This window comes from Populus nigra, chromosome 2, assembly GCF_951802175.1.
Source record: "Populus nigra chromosome 2, ddPopNigr1.1, whole genome shotgun sequence".
NCBI classification, from domain to species: Eukaryota; Viridiplantae; Streptophyta; class Magnoliopsida; order Malpighiales; family Salicaceae; genus Populus; species Populus nigra.
The window spans coordinates 2,672,197-2,690,597 of record NC_084853.1 but is presented as its reverse complement, the minus strand read 5'-3'; the positions used below and the strand labels follow the sequence as shown (position 1 = coordinate 2,690,597).

Below are 18,401 nucleotides of genomic sequence, written 5' to 3'. Positions count from 1 at the left end.
GACTCAGACTATCTTCAACAAGTTTATTGATTTTAGAAAAAGTTGCGTGCCTAATGATGAAAATTTGGTATCCAATTTTTATGATGCCAAGAAATTTATGCGGCCATTTGGACTTGGTTATGAGAAATATGATGTGTGTCCTAATTACTATATGTTGCACTATGGGGTAGATGCAATGAAAGTAAATTGTGATTTTTTGTGGAAGTTCACGAAATAAACCTAGAAATCCAACTAGTAAAGGTTCCAATAAGGCGGAGAAGCAACTCCGATACTTCCCTAAACACCAAGGCTTCAGAGACTGTTCATGTCTCCATATCATGCCAAAGATATGATATGGCATCATTTTCATAAGTCAGATAATGGGGTTATGGTGCACCCATCTGATGGGGAGGCATGGAAGAAGTTTAATCGTGTCCACTTAAGCTTTGCATCAGATCCGAGAAATATTTTGTTAGGGTTATGCACTGATGGGTTTTGTCCATTTGACATGTCTTCAAATACATACTCTTGTTGGCTAGTAATTGTGACTGTTTATAATTTACCTCCATGGAAGTGCATGACAAGACCATTCATGTTTTTGACAATGATGATTCATGGGCCAAAGAATCTGGGGAAAAAGCTTGATGTCTTCCTAAGACCTTTGATTGAGGAGTTAAAGAATTTGTGATTTGTTGGTGTTGAAACATATGATGTATATAGAAAGGAAAATTTTCAATTAAGGGTAGCTTTGATGTGGATCATTAGTGACTTTCCCGCATATGGCATGTTATCGGGTTGGAGTACTCATGGCAATCTGTCTTATCATTATTGTATGGAGCATAGCAAGACTTTTAGATTAAAAAATAGAGGGAAAACTATATTTTTTTTATTGTCATCGATGATTCCTACCCATGAACCACCCATATAGATGTCAATCTGATAAGTTTTTGAAAGGAGTAATTGAAAGGCTCCCTCTTTTACCTCGTCCATCTGGTTTGGAAATGTTAAACGAAGTGTCCAAGTATACTGAGGGACATAATGGAAGTTCATCATATAATGATAAAATTCCTAGCTTTGGTGTTAAACACAATTGGGTGAAGAAGAGTATTTTCTAGGAGCTTCCATATTGACATACAAATTTGATTCGTCATAATCTTGATATCATGTATATTGAGAAAAATGTCTTTGACAATATTTTTTATACAGTAATGGATTGTCCTAATAGAAGCAAGGACAATTTAAAGGCTAGGTTGGATATTCAATTATATTGTAAGAAGCCAAATTTACATTTGCAACAAGATACGAATGGTCGGGTTTACAAACCTAAAGGCATTTATTGTCTACACAAGAAACAACAACAAGAAGTTTTGTCATTGATGAAGGAATTATCATTTCCTGATGGTTATGCTTCAAGCATTTCACGATGTGTGAAAGAGGCACAATGTAAGGTTTCGGGGATGAAGAGTCATGATTGTCATGTCTTCATTCAAAGACTTCTTCCAACCGCTTTTCGACCTTACTTACCTAGGCCACTGTGGGAGACATTAACTGAACTGTTCGTATTTTTTTGAGATATTTGTACAACAAATTTAAATGCCCAACACATGGAGTTAATGCAGATGAATATAATTGAAATAATTTGCAAACTTGAAAGGATTTTTCCTCCATCCTTCTTTGACTCCATGAAACACTTGATGATACATCTACCTTACGAGGGAAAAGTTGGTGGACCAGTTCAATATCGATGGATGTATCCATTTGAACGGCATGTTTTCATACTAAGTTAATTTTATTCCCTTTTTATTTAAAAAAATAAACTAATTGACAGAAATGATATAGGCATATATTTTTTATTTGAAGAAGAAAGTGACCAATAAATCTAAAGTTGAGGGTTTCATATGTGAAGCATACTTGATTGATGAAATTACCAATTTTGCATCTCATTATTTTGGTGATGACGTGCAAACAATTTGGAATCGAGTTCCACAGAATGATGATGGTGGCCTTAAAAGTCTAGATGGACGTCTCTCTATTTTTTCCTATCCAGGGAAAAAATTATCCAAAAGATTTTATAGAAGACAGTTGTCACATGCTGAAATGCAAATTGCGCATAACTATGTGATATTCAATTGTCAAGAACTGAAGCCTTATTTAGAGTAAGTATGAAATATTATTTTGTACTTAATTTATAATAATTTATTATTAACTTTAACATTTTAAAATTTTAGGCAATGTCGTCAAGAGCTAAAGTCACAACAACCACATGCGAGTGATGTTGAAATTGAAAAATCATGCGAAGAGATCTTTCCAAATTGGTTAAAAAATAATGTAAATATTTTAATAAAATTAATTTATATTTTATGTCAATGATTACTTTAAAAAAATTACTAATCTCTTTTAAATCAGTATTTCTTATGGAGTTAACTATTATGCTAGGTGGAATACCAATCTAACAGAATTGAAAATCAACTCTTTGGACTTGCTATGAGCCCTTCAACTTCAGTGAAATGTTATAATGGGTATTATGTGAATGGTTTTAAATTTCATATTCAAAGTTATGGTCGTTTTAAAAAGACAATGAATAGTGGAGTTTGTGTGAAAGGAAGTTGCTATGATGATAATGAACGTGATTTATTATGGAATGCTTAAAGAAGTTGTTCGGCTAAAATACTTGGGGAGTAAGTGCAAGTTATTTATGTTTAAATGTAATTGGTATGATACAAAACAATGGATTAGAGTGCATCGTTCGAATGGTTTGGTTGAAATCAAGCATACATCTCGACTACATGGAAATGAAGATTTTATGTTAGCACAACAATATCAACAAGTCTACTATACATATCCACCTGGTAATGAATCCTCTAAATGGTGGACGATTATTAAGAAAATTGCTATAAGTCATTATAATGTTGACATGGGTGAATTTATTGAAGATGCCAACAATGTGAGATCATTTGATGTTGATCAAACAGATGATATTTCTCAACCATGTCGTGTCCTTCCTACTCAAACACTTGATGATCCAGATATACTTGTTGAATCATCTTATTATGAAGAAATCGGTCAATATGAATTGCTTCAACTTGACATAAATTGGGGAAACGAAGATGAAAAGGTTGCGGAAGAAGAAGAAGAAGATGGTGATGGTGATGGTGATGATGATGGTGGTGATGACGATGACAACATGGTTTTGTGTTATGATGATGACATGGTTAGGAGTGATGATAATAATGAGTAGCAGTCGTTAATTATATTTCGTAGTATATGTAATGAATTATCTTTATTATATGTATGGATAATTTTATATTATTTCCTCATATTACTTGACAAGTTTAGGCTTTCAATGTTATTTCTTTATTATTTTATTCAAGTGTGTTATGGATCACATTACATATATCATTTCCATTAACCTTTGAAACAATTTCTAACCTTTGAAGTATCAATCTTTAAATTGTGATTCTGATGTTATAGTTTATTTTGTGATTCGTCTTCTTGTTGATAAATGTTGAGGCATGAATGAAATGGTTCTTCCTACTCAATGTTTTTATTTATAGGAACAAACATTAAAGTAAGCATATTCATAATTTTGATTTCTGCTTAATTAATTATTCAGATTTTTTTTATTATTATTGTTTGTGTTAATTGACTTTTGACAATTTAAACTTCATGGCTGATTTTTATTATTGCAATGACTACTTTGAGTTCCAAATTACTATCACAAGATAAGGATGGCTTATTTATATATTTGTTTTTGTTACAGTAATTACTTTATTTGAAGTATAATATTTTTAGAATGATGGCTATTAAGTGGACAATTCATACTGATTTTGAACATCATAAACTAGATATTGTTTGTAATGAAGCTGCACTTACAAAAATACATATCAGAATTATTTGCTGTGCTGAGAATTGCTGCATTGTATTTGTAACGTAAAAATGAGAAGTAAGAAATCACTGAAATCAGTACCAGCATTTCATGTTGTAGAAACGGTCTAGCAATTGCAAAACCTCATCCGGTGAAAATTGTCGATCAAAGCTGTGATAGAGTGATCAATGTGTTAAATCATGTAAATGGAAACTATTAGAAAAGGAAATAGAGTAAGAGGCAGAACAACCTTCTCTAGAGAAATTCCATCTAGCCATAAAGTACAAAGTGGCGATGCATGCCTGCATGAAAAGATTTTTCAAATATTTTAAAATAATAAAGAAATAAATGAAAGTAAAGGTCTTCACAGCAATAGAATTATCACTACTAAATAATAGCAAATGAAGAAAATGCCTCAAAACTCCCAGCAGATAGCATCATAATATAATCACATAATGCTTAACATATGAAATTCAATTCCACAAGTTGTTACAATAGCCACACTGACATATTCATCATACATGCAATGTACATTCTAGTTATGGTAGTTTGGGAAAATATCTGTGAATTTTTTGTTCCTGATACTTTAACTATGAGCTAATGTATTGTTATGTTGTATATATTCATATGATAATGTATATATTTTTTTTGGTTTTTAGCATGCCTCGACGAGGATCCATATTAGATTCTAGGAGTGATAGGTCCACTTCATCCAAATCATTTAAAACTACATCAAGGCATAATAACAAAGGATCCATATTTCATCAACCTGTGTATCAGAACGCAAATGAGTATTATATACCTACTTTGGGGAGTACACATCCTCTTCAACATGATTATGGGAGGGTTAAAGCATATCAATATTATGAGGGCTTTCGCTTCCAAGATTTGCTTCAAACTCATAGAGGTTTCTATCGAGATAACCAACTTGTTTATGGAGGACATAATTCATATAGGAGTTATGAGAGAGTTGATGGTGATGATGATAATGTGAACATTAGAGATGAAGATGAGGGAGACGGTAGTAATGAGAGAGGTGTATGTGATGAGAGAGCTGGTAGTAATGAGAGAGGTGTTTGTTATGAGGATCAAGATGGTGTTCCATCAAACCATGGTTTAACATCTTCTCCATACAATTATGATCAAAGTGTTAAAAGGAAGGGTTTTGACACACCAATAGATCCAATTACAAGAAAAAAAGAGCTTTATTTGTATGGAATAACAGACTAAGTTGAAACTTTTAAAAACTAACTTATTAAGGTTATATTTTCAAGTATTAAAAAAATTACTTATTATTGTGTAATTATTTTCTTAATAAAAGTTTGTTATTATATATTTTCAGGTTCAATAACGCATCATGTGGACGTGCAATCGGAGATATTTTGAGGTCCAATTTTAAGGGAACATAGCACTCTTCGGAAAAAGTAGATTCAATGTGCAGGGATGAATTCTTTAAAGAGTTTAAGGTAAGAACCAATACTAATTGCCATATTCTTTTCCATTTTGATCACTTTAAGGTAGTATTATGAAAATTATCAACTGAATAGCTATAGAAGTGTGCTGGTCATTGCCTTGTTATTTGTAACCATAAATTATCAATTGAATAGCAGGGATTGATTTGTGTTATAATTTGTTCTTATTTCTTGTTTACTCTTTAATATCATTTAATTTCTTTAGTTATTACATCATCTTGCAAATTCTGAACAATATAACACAATATGATTAATTATTTCTATACTTTGAAATTTTGTGCACTCTTTTTACTTGGTATATATATTATTTAGTAGAAAAAATATTCCTTTCCTGAGGAAGATGAGTCAATTTTTCATAATATTTGAGAAGATAAGGCTAGGATAGCTTTGAATCAACAATTGACACGAGCTCGCAAGAAAGCGATGCCAAAAGAAAACACTACAAATATTATAGATTGTCTTGATAAAGGTCCTGCTTGGATAAACAATGACGATTGGAATCAAATGATCAAAGATGTTTGGTCCACCCCTGAATTTCAAAGGAGGTCTGAATCTGCTAGGAGGAATCGATTAACCAAAACAGATGACAAAATAAGCATTCATTCTGGAGGAACAATGTCATTTGCATCATATCGAGCTAACATGGTAAGGATTATTTTTTTTTATGCTTAAGATAATGAATTAAAATTTTATTTTTATCTTTTATAATATTTATTAATCTTGAAAGCAAGAGGAAGCTGGTGGAAAAGAACCTCCATGGGATGATGTCTTTTCAGCTTTGCATCAAAGTACTAAGTAGTCTGGTAGCTTCGTCGACAACAAGTCTAAAAAAGTGGTTGTATGCATTTTTATTTGATTATTTATTTATATGACTTAAGTATTATTTAACATTCAAATGAATTTATTATTGCATGTATTTTATTTGTAGAAAAATTATAAAATGGAAATGATTTCAAATTATGGAACTAATCGGGACAATCATCCTTCATTTGATGAAGCAGCTTGGTATGAGGCTTTAGGAGGAGTTAAAAAGGATGGGGTATATGGTGCACCTTGTATGTCAAAATCTATAGTTAGTACAAGCTCTTCATCACATTCCTACTCGGTGGAGTCATCATATCCCAGTTTATCGTATCGAGCATTGCAAAATGAGATAAAGAATAAAGATGAAGAGATAAAGAAAAAATATGATTTTATTCTTGAAATGAAATGGCAGATGGATTCCATGAAAGAATATCTTGTCAACAATCTTGGATACCATGGTTGAACATCAAATATTGGCCAAGGTATGCCACCACCTTTGACCCCATCAATGTCGCCATCTATGGCTCCCCAAATAATGACATCTATGGGTCCCACATCTCAACCAATTTATCAACCTACACCTCGACCACTATATCCTGATCCATCTTGTGTCGATCCACAATATCATGGTTCGTCTTCGCAACCAGCACTATGATTGTATTTTTGTTGTTTCTTTTTATTGTATTTCGACTTATTTGTATTAATGCAAGTTTAACTAATTTTTATAATATGAATATTATTTTTATTCCATTTTTTTTATTAGTGATACAATTATTTTTAATATTAATTTATGTTAGTTATATATATTCTACAACTTTTAAAATATTCATAAATAATTAATTAAACAAATTAAAAGTTATTTTAATAAATAAAAAAATTAATTTAATAAAATTAATATACTCAACAACGGAGAACTCAATAATGGATTCTTCATTGCTGATTGTGAATAATTCATCAATCAGTAACGGACAACCGTTACTGATTCACAAAACTAGCAACGGATTTTTCGTTGCTAAAATTAACAACGAAAAATCCATTGGTAATATATGCAACGGATTATCCGTTGCTGATTGTAAACAACAAAATTTTCATTGCTGCTAAATTAACAACGACAAATCTGCATCTAATATTTACTGTTACTAATTTCATTGCTAAATTATTTTAACAACGAATTTTAATATTATTTACAATGGAGTAATTAGTTGCTAATTACTACAATTTTTTTAGTAGTGTTTATATAAGCAGCTCATTCTCATAGACACTAGATTTGCTGAAGGGTCCTTCCCTTTCGGTACCTATGCGTTCCTCTTAGCCTGCATAGACTTCTTGCCAGTCAATTCTCCCCTCTTCTCAACAAGCTAGGATCGGCTATTCATAGTTGGCTGGGAAGAATCTCAGCTATGCTGGGTGAGCAAAGCTGCTCAAGTCAGTCCTCTATGGCATGGTTCAGTCCTGGCTGAACATATTTCCTGTCCCTGATATTGTAATCAAACAAATCATCTGTCTCTGCCGTAATTTCTTGTGGACTGGCAATGTCTTGAGGAGCAAATCTGCTTTGGTGGCTTGGCGCACAGTCTATCTCCCCAAATCTGAAGGTGGTCTGGGTTTCTTTGACATTAGATCTCGTAATAATTGTTATCCAGCCAAACACATGGAATATTCATCTTAAGGCCGATTCCATTTGGATCAAATGGGTTCATCATTATTACTTGCATTCTCACTCCATTTGGGACATTGGAGCTCATCCTAGCTCCTCACTTTTATGGAAATCCATCATCAACTTTCGAAATAAACTCTTTGAGCTGAGTGGTGGCCAGTCTCATACTCTCTCTTTGATGGAGCAATGGAGCAGTTCTGAAGGTCCATTCATAGCCAACGCCTATGAATTCTTGAGGTTTTACAGCACACCAGTGCGTTGGAGAAAGGTCGTCTGGGAGTCATGGTCCATGCCTAGATACAGTTTCATTCTGTGGTTGGCGGATTTGGGTAAGCTTCATACAAGAGATAGGCTTCATTTTCTCCAAACGAATTCCTCCTGTGTTTTCTGCCATGAAGATGATGAGTCTCATAGTCACCTGTTCTTTGGTTGCCATTGGACTTCTATTCTCTGGAGTTTGATTAAACAATGGCTGCATATGACAAGGGGCATGTCTTCTTTAAACAGTGCTCTTCGGGGCCTCTGTCGGGGAGGCGATAACGTGGTTGGTAGAATGAAGCATGTTTCTCTTGGTATTCTTGTCTATATAATTTGGGAGGAGAGGAATAAATCGATATTTGATAACTCACGCACTCCTATTGCTTCTCTTTTCCGCAAATTCCAGACCCTGTTCTTCACCGTTTTTCATTTCCATGAGCGTGATCATTTCTCTCTTCACATTGGCTGATGAACTCTTCTTGTAGTCTTGCCTCCTTGTACCTTGGGTGTGCTGGTTGTGTGTAATGTGTTCGACTTTATCTGTCTCTTGCTGCTGTCCAGTGCTGCCAGCATGGCTTGTGGTCTTTTCTCTTGATGAGCTGTTGGTAGTGATGGCTGTTGGCTCTCCTGTTGTCCCCTTGGATCGTGCCCTTCAGAAATGGTTTTGAGATTTCCATGTCTTCAATGGCGCGGTCATGTTGCCAGTTTTTCACCTGCTGGAACTGTTGGTCCTCTCTATTTCTGCATGGTTTTGCATGTGTTCTTACGTCAATCGTTGCTGTGTGCTCTCCTGATTGGCTAGTTTCTTTTTTCTTCAATTGTTGTTGCTTGTGGTCCTTATCCACGTGGGGGAATCCTTTTGATGGCTTTTAATGCTTACTTATTGCTGCAATCGTCAGGCGCCCTATTTGTTTGTGTGGATTTTCTGCATGGCTTGCATGGTTTCCTATCATGCTCATCGTCTTGTCTGTTCTTGAATTCAACTTGTGGGTTCTTGGCTCAGCTTGTTGGCTTATTGCTTGCTATAGTGGGCTGCTCATCTCTTCAGTCTGAGCTTCCTGGTCTTTTTTTCACTGTTTCTATTTTTCAAGATGTCCCTTTGTTGTGTTTTTTGCTTTGTGTTACGCTGAAACCTTGTAATTTGTGGTTCTTCTCATAATCATTATCTTTTTTTTAGCTGTTATTAACCTTTAGTGGTTTGCTGTATAGGATTCTAAGAGAGCCTACTCCTTTTTTGTTCATCCTTGTATCTGAACTTGCTGGCTCTTCAGCAATATATATTTTTTGATCTTTTTATACACTTATATTTTGATAAAAAAAGAGAGCTTTCAGTGTGAGAAGAGAGAGACACTCTCGGTTGTAGTGAGAGAACACGCCTGTGTGCTGCACTGCGCTTGTTTAATTCTTTCATTGAGCACCGTTCCTCTTCTTCACTCTTTCACGACAGCTCCTCTGTTCTCTATGGCAAAATCGAAGAATAAATCCATGATTCTTCGGTCTATTCAGGTGGATTTTAAACTTCAAGCCTCGCGTCAAGTTTCCCCGCGTATATGTAGGGCTCGATTTCGTAGCCAATCTCCGATTCAATCTGACCCTAACTCCTCGACTTAAGCTTTTCCGCCTCGTACCAGGGTAGTTTTTGCTGACTTCGCTACGTCATCTAGTGGAGTTAGGGTTTCTTCTAAAAGCAGGAACAGAGCCATACATAAAACTCATTCCTCTGCTCCATCGTCCTCCTTACTTCTAGTGACAACAAAGTCGTCTCCTCCGATGGCTCTAGGGCTGGAGCCTTGGCGAGCACTAAGCAGGCTAGATCTACCCCTTTTGCGTCCAACCCTAAGTTTAATCCTAGCTCGCCTCTCCGGCCAATCTCAAGGTCATGGCTGATTTTTTCGACTTCAAGCCTACTGACATGACCAAGATGCCAACTTGGATGAGATTTCCCAACTTGCCTTTTCAGTGCTGGACTCCCCTCTGCTTATCTAAATTAGCTAGTGTGATTGGTAAGCCAATACACTATGATGATCCCACTACCAATATGACAAGGCTCTCCTATGCTCGGGTTCTCATTGAGGTTGATTTGCTAGGAGATTTGCCCAGTTCTGTTAATGTGGTTCTCCCCAACGGTTCACCTCTTGTTCAGCAGGTTCTATATGAGTCACTCCCCCATTTCTGCAAATTATGTCATGTCCTTGGGCATACTGCTACTGCATGTCGCAAAGGCTCTACGTCAAAGTGCAAGAAAAGGCCTCAAGACATTCATGAAGGCTCTAGCAGACCATCTGTAGACACGGTGGTAGTTGAGAAACAACAACCGTATAGTCAGGGTGATAAGGTCCCAGTCAAGAGCTAATTTGTAATAGCAGAATTCACACTGGTTCTCTTCTGGTGAGAACGTACCACAAGATAAATTTATGATAGAAAAATATTGTATTTCTTCCTTTCTTTCCAGCCTTATTATAAGGACCCGTTAGAACGGTTACAATATTTAAATTACTGCAACATTACAACAGAATAAATACTGAATAGAAACTAATCAATATTTCGGTTATGCAGCCGAAATATAAGGACCCGTTATAACGGTTACACTATTACTGTAAAATAGAACAGAATAAATACTGAATGGAAACTGAAAAAAAAACTGATGCTTAACATTACTAGCTGACGTGGTGAAGATCTCATGCTTTAATTTGTTATCATCAATCCTGCATGACTCACGTTTGTCCTGGTCTTGCGCTTGCCTTTCACTGCACTTCACTATACTTGGGATTCGGTTTTGTTGCTCTTTCAGATCTACGTGGTGGCTTATCAATACCCCTCCCAGAAAGAGGAACCTTGTCCTCAAGGTTTAAATTAGGAAATTGTTGACACAGAAACTCAGTCAGTTCCCACGTAGCGTCCTCTGGTGGTAAGTGCTTCCATTGGACAAGACTTTCAGTGATGAATTTACCACCCTGCTTCACCCAACGGTGATCCAGTATAGTTTCAGGTTCCAAAATAATTGCACCGTCATCTGATACTGGTGGAAGATCGGTTTGAGTATTGGAAGCATCTCCCACATATTTCTTTAATAACGACACATGAAAAACATGATGAATTTGGACACCCTCAGGTAATTGAAGTCTATAAGCCACCCGACCCACCTGTTGGAGAATAGGATAAGGGTCAAAACACCTGCTGGCTAATTTCTGGTGTGCCCGTTTGAATGCTGAACTTTGGCGATAAGGCTGTAATCTGAGAAAAACCATATCACCTTCTGCAAAAGATACATCCCTCCTATTTTTATCTGCAGTCTGTTTCATGCGATTGATGGCAGTGGTCAAGTGTTGTTTGAGCTGCAACAAAAGCTCATCACGGTGGAGAAGTGCTTGGTCTACTTCATGAACCGGCGTGGTACCATCAAAATATTCTAGAAGAGTCGGTGGTGGTCGCCCATAAAGTGCCTGGTATGGAGTCATACCCGTGGATGCATGAAAAGTGGTATTATACCAGAGCTCCGCCCAATGCAAGAAGGAATGCCATCTAGTGGCCACTGATGGACAAAGCTGCGCAAATACTGTTCCAGACATCGATTGACTACCTTTGATTGGCCATCGGTTTGAGGGTGGTATGCGGAACTCATTTTCAGCTTTATGCCAGACATTGTAAAAAACTCTTGCCAAAATTTGCTGATAAAAATAGGGTCACGGTCACTGATGATAGATCTTGGCATGCCATGCAATTTGACTACGCCCTCAACAAATTTTTCTGCCACTACTTTAGCAGTGAAAGGATGAGATAATGACATAAAATGAGCATATTTACTCAGTCTATCCACCACCACAAAGATTGTATCTTTACCTTGTGAAAGCGGCAGACCGGTAATAAAATCAATAGTAATATCATCCCATACCTGACATGGAATAGATAAAGGTTGGAGTAGACCTACAGGTGGCAAGGTTTCAGATTTCGTTCTTTGGCTTGTGTCGCAGCTCTTCACGTACTCCTGAACTGATTTGTGCATGGAAGGCCAGTAGAACTGAGTGGCCACCTTTTTAAAGGTGCGTAAGACGCCTGAATGACCCCCTATTTTGGTATCATGGGCTTCATAAATTAATTTGTTGCGTAGAGTGACATCAGAAGGAACCACAATTCGGCCTTTAAAAAAGAATAATCCATTGCGTGCAGTAAAGGGTCCCTCGGGTTGAGTTTGAACCAGGTTGCTAACAACAGCCATATAGTCGTCTGTAGTGGCTGCGTGTTTAATTTCCCCCCATATAGCAAGCTGTGGCACGAACAAATTGTGTAGTGTAGGACTGGCCGGTCTACGAGAAAGTGCATCCGCAACAGAATTTTCCCGTCCTGGCCGATACTGAATCTCATAGTCATACCCCAATAATTTAACAACCCATTTCTGCTATTCTGGCATAGTGATTCGTTGTTCCAGTAGGTATTTAAGACTACGCTGATCGGTTTGAATGATGAAATGTTGTCCCAGCAAGTATGGACGCCACACGCGAATGGCTTCCACCACTGCTAGCATTTCCTTTGCATAAGTAGACCATGAACATTTTGAGACACCGATAGCTCGACTTATAAAAGCAATAGGCTTGCCTTGTTGTTGTAAAACTGCCCCAATTCCATTACCTGAAGCATCGGTTTCCATTATGAAAGTGTCATTAAAATTGGGCATGGCTAAGATAGGCGTTGTTGTCATGGCCTTCTTAAGTGTCTGAAAAGCTTCTTCTGCCTCTGCATTCCAGCTAAATTGCCCCTTTTTAAGAAGATTTGTAAGAGCCCGAGCAATTAGACCATAATTCCGAACAAACTTGCTGTAATATCCTGTCAACCCTAAAAATCCACGTAGCTCAGAAATATTAGCAGGTTGTGGCCACGACACCATGGCCTCAATTTTGTTGCTATCGACTTTCACCCCTTGATGAGAGACAATATGACCCAAATATTCCAGCTCTTGATTACCGAAAGCACATTTACTAGCCTTGAGATAAAACTGTTGTTGCTTTAAAATGTCCAAGGTTTGAGTGACATGATGTAAATGCATTTCCAAACTAGGGCTATAAATCAAGATGTCATCAAAAAATACCAATATGAATTTTTGTAAGTGGGGCTGAAAAATAGCATTCATAATAGCTTGGAATGTGGATGGTGCGTTACTCAAGCCAAATGGCATAACAAGATATTCATAATGACCGTTGTGTGTACAAAACGCAGTCTTATGAATATCTGAAGGTTGCACTCGTACCTGATGGTAACCGGCTCGTAAATCTGGTTTGGTGAAATATGTTGCCCCATGCAGCTCATCCAACATATCTTCCATCGTAGGGATTGGAAACCGATCTTTGATAATGACTGCAATAAGAGATCGATAGTCGGTGCAAAAATGCCAACTACCATCTTTTTTTTTTTAACGAGCAACACTGGAGAAGAGAAGGGACTAGTGCTAGGTCTGATGAGTCCAGAATTCAACATTTCCTGGACTTGTTTTTCAATCTCTGTCTTCTGGAAATAAGCATAACGATAGGGTCGAATGTTGACTAGCTCAATTCCTTCCTTGAGGGAAATAGTGTGATCAATCTCACGTTTCGGTGGTAACTGTATAGGTTCATCGAAGATCTCCGGATATTTAGCTAAGACCTGGCTCATACTCGGTGACTGAATCCCTTTTGTGTCCTGCATGGTGGACTGTGGACAAATTGCAAATACTGAATGTCCTTGACGAAACTCTTTGGAAATCTCCTTTAGGGAAGCGGCTTGAATAGGCTGATCACAAAAACCTTGCAGCTTTCTGGCCAAGTTCTCCCAATAGAATTTCATTGTGAGAGTTCGCCAATTACATATTATAGACCCTAACATTTCCAACCATTGGACACCTAGGACAATGTCTAAATCTGCTAGGGGAAGAGAATAAAGGATCAGGGAAAAAGGAATTTATTGAAGAAGAACCTGTACCTTTTCAAATTTTCCTTGATATTGTAATCGTGCCCCATTAGCAACCCGAACCGTAAATGTCTCTGTTGGAACTAGTGGAAGCCGCAACCGATCAGCCATGCGAGTGCTTATAAAATTATGGGTAGAACCACTGTCAATTAGCATCACTGCATTGAAGACCCCCACTTTGGCATCTACACGCATAGTTCTTGGTGCAGACCATCCCGTTAAAGCATGCAGAGTGATCCCAGGTTCATCAATTTCCCTTGTCGCATGTTCTACGTCAGCTTCTTCAGTAACTTCTTCATATGTGATTTCATTGAAACCGGTTGGACCCTCCAGAAGCAAGAGTTGCATTCCTTGGCATTTATGACCGGCAGTGAATCTCTCATTACAATTAAAACAGAGTCCTTGGGCTCTACGTTTCTGCATCTCTTCCAATGGTAATCTACGAAAGGGTGCATTTGGTGTTGCACGTGTCATTGGTGGTAGCGACAGTGGCGTTCGATTGACTTGAGTTGGTCGTAGGAATTGGCGTTGTCTTTTCATCTGTTCATCCTTCATGCGGGCTAGGCTAATTGCTTCCTTTAGCGACTGTGGCTTGAACATTCGAATTCCTTCAGCAATTTCTGGTTTAAGTCCTCCCATAAACGTCCCAACTAAAGCTTTTTGGGTCCATCCACGAACTCTGTTCCCCAACTTTTCAAACTCACTCTAATAATCACGTAAGGATCCCACCTGCTTTATACGTGATAAAGCTTCATCAAAATCCTCACAATCAGTAGGTCCAAATCTCGCCCATAATTCCTCTTCAAAGGCCTCCCATGTCATCATTCGTCCTTCCTCTCTATATGTCCGACGAGCCCACTGCCACCACTGATTTGCTTCTCCTTCCAGATGGAAAGAAGCTAGTGATATTTTTTGGTTGGCTGGAGTATTTTGAAATTCAAAGAACTGGTCCACACGATTAAACCATTCTGTCGGGTCTTGTCTAGAAAATCATGAAAATTCAAGCTTGGCCATTTTTGAAAAAAAAACTTGTCTGTTTCCTTCATTCTCCTCATGAATTGAACGAGAATTGCCCTCTCGGTTTGTGTTGCTATGGCTTGATTCCCCCTTGCTTGATAACAACGCCTTGCTGGATAACAACGTCTCTGAAAGTTTATTGATAGTTTCTTCTAACTGGTGCATTTTTCCAGTCATGCTCATCTCCATTCTCTGTACTCCTTCTTGCACTCCACCGAGCCCCGCCTCCAGCATTTCAATTCGTTCTTTGTTAGTCGCCATTTAAACCTTGCTCTGATACCAATTGATAAGGTCCCAGTCAAGAGCTAAATTGTAATAGCAGAATTCACACTGGTTCTCTTCTGGTGAGAACGTACCACAAGATAAATTTATGATAGAAAAATATTGTATTTCTTCATGTTGCTCTCTCATATCTACGTGGTGGCTTATCACAGGGCCCTCCTGTTGACACTCCTGTTGATCCCATGTCCACCAAAGTATCCACCTCTGAAATCAGGAGACACTCATCCCCTGGGCGTAAAAGAACTAAACTTGCTACATCTTCCACCCCCAAACCAGCCTCAGGATCTGCTCTTTGTCCTGAAAATTGTGAGGATTTGCCTGTCTTACCGATTAAAAGACAATACTTAACCAGAAGCAAAGCTAGTCATATGGTTACCAAACCTAGATCGGGTAAACCGAGGACTACCAAGGGACCTGTTACTGTACATTGTAGCTCTGATGATTCGGCATCATCTTTGTCGATGAAGTTTTGTTGGGGGCTTGCCCCGCTGTTGGTTGTTGCTGTTTTCTGTTAACTGTCTTATGTTTGTGCAATTACTCTATTGGTTAGCTTTTTGCTTGTTTTTCTTTGCTCTTGATTATCAGGTTGATTTCCTGGGGGATGTAGGGTGTTTTCCCCTATTTTGCTTGCTGGTTTTATGCTTTGCTTGTTGCTAGCTATGGTTTGCTGGTTGGCTTGTAGCTTGCCCTTCTTTACTCCTGATTGTCAGGTTGTTTTCCCAGGAGTGTTTCCCCTGTCTTGTTGCTGGTTTTGTGCTATGCTTGTTGCTGGTCGGGTCCATACTAGAATTGTTGGTTGTGGTCTCTTGGGATTTGCTACTTTTACTGCAGGTTGTAGGCTGGGTTTGCTGCTGGTATAATGCTGGTTTGCTCCTGGTTCTGCTGCTCTGTCTTTTGGGTTTTGTTCTGCTTTGGCTATGGGAGCCTGTCCCCTACCTTTTTTTGGTTTTGGGAGCTTGTTCCCCCTTTTGTTTCTTGTTTTTAGTTGCAAGTTGTGTTCTGCTTTGTTGGTCCTTGCCCGTCGGCTTGGTTTGGTTGCTAGGTTTGCGGTCTGTTTATGGGGGTTTGTTCCTTATGTTTCCAGGGAGTCTGTTCCCTGCTTTGTATATGCCTATACAGTTGACTTGCTAGTCTCTAGTGATATGCTATTTTCGATTTATATATTTGCTAGTCTGGTGCCCTTCCGTCAATTCCTTTAAGTTTCAGCCTTGCGACCATACTCCCCCTAAAACCTAAAAACTTTGATTTCTCATAAGGTGCTGGCGGAGTCCTAGAAGCAACATCCGCCAATCATTGGTCGGCATTGTTTATGGTTGAGACTAGGACGATATCTTATCGTTTTCGAGCCCCCAACTTTTGTTCTTTATTAATGAAAACATCCTTGGCAAATGCTTTCGCAGTTGTTCGTCTTTCATAAATCTAAGAATTTGACCTCTGACTATGAAATATGAATGCCCCTGATCGTCCCTGTTAATCATTACTCCGATCCCGAAGGCCAACACAATAGGATCGAAATCCTATGATGTTATCCCATGCTAATGTATCCAGAGCGTAGGCTTGCTTTGAGCACTCTAATTTCTTCAAAGTAACAATACCGGAGGCACGACCCGACCAGTTAAGGCCAGGAGCGCATCGTCGGTAGAAGGGACGAGGCGACCAGTGCACATTTGTTAATCATTACTCCGATCCCAAAGGCCAACAAAATAGGATCAAAATCCTATAATGTTATCCCATGCTAATTTATCTAGAGCGTAGGCTTGCTTTGAGCATTCTAATTTCTTCAAAGTAACAGCACCGGAGGCACGACCCGACCATTAAGGCCAGGAGCGCATCGTCGGTAGAAAGGACGAGGCGACCAGTGCACACCTGAGGTGGACTGGCCGACCTAACCCAAAGTCCAACTATGAGCTTTTTAACTGCAACAACTTAAATATACGCTATTAGAGCTGGAATTACCGCGGTTGCTGGCACCAGACTTGCCCTCCAATGGATCTTTGTTAAGGGATTTAGATTGTACTCATTCCAATTACGAGCCTTTTAAGTTGGGGTTTGTTGCACGTAGTAGCTCTAGAATTACTACGGTTATCCGAGTAGCAAATACCATCAAACAAACTATAACTGATTTAATGAGCCATTCGTAGTTTAACAGTCTGAATTAGTTCATACTTACACATGCATGGCTTAATCTTTGAGACAAGCATATGACTACTGGCAGGATCAACCAGGTAGCATTCCTTGGCGACACAACGACCCACACGATCCTTGACGCCGATGAGACGAAGGGCTGAGACAGGTGAGGAAGTCGTTCTTATCGAGCACGAGCAGCTCGAACAGGGCAGAGGCCCCCGCGCCGGCATCGTATTTTGCATCCAAAAGCATGAGCGATCACGCATGGGCCAGTTCATCGAGAGTCGAAAGGACAATCAATAAGCCGTGGGGGGACACAACAGGGACAATCATGCAAGGGCCCGTCTACCTCAGCTCAGAAGATGAAGGCCAGGCCTCGGCAGCGGGCACGTCACGCCACGAGGTCAGGGATGGCGAGGAGAGCCAACACATGGGCGCGCGCACGACAATTTAATGCCATGCCCACGCCAGCATAAAGCTCTCCTCATAATCCTCGAGCTCCGTGGTCTGCACCAGACACGTGGGCCAAGCCTCCAACTTGCTAGCACGGGCAGCGACCACCATGGCTGTGACAACGCGGCAAGCAGCTGCCAGTACCTTGGCACGAGCACGAAAAATGAATGTCACGCCTATGTCGCAGATAAGCAACTCCAATGCACCCAACGACTTGGAGTGGGTCCTGAAGGCGATGGCCGGAATCGGGTCGTCGCTGGCTAGAAAACGAGTCATCAAGCCAGCGATACTTCGGGCCATCAGGCCCCCCACTTTAGTCCTAATGTAGCAACAGTTCTCAAAGCCCCCGCGGTTGGCCTATGGGCGCTAGGCCAGCGTGCCCCATGGCAGTCAGGGAGCACCGCACCTAAAGAGCAATAAGTGTTATTACAGCTCTGGTAGGGATAGACACTACTAGGTCTAGCTGTCACCCCCCTCTAAAAAATTCATTTATTGGTATTTTGAGCTGAAAGTTTGTATAGAGGTTGGAAAAAATCCAATCCACCTCTAG

At 39.0% G+C, this 18,401-nt stretch overlaps 1 pseudogene; it reads left to right on the top strand.

The window, feature by feature from the left end:
* The first annotated feature begins 367 nt into the window (after positions 1 to 367).
* Positions 368 to 18,401, top strand: part of LOC133682454 (uncharacterized) — a 109,829-nt pseudogene continuing 91,795 nt past the window's right edge.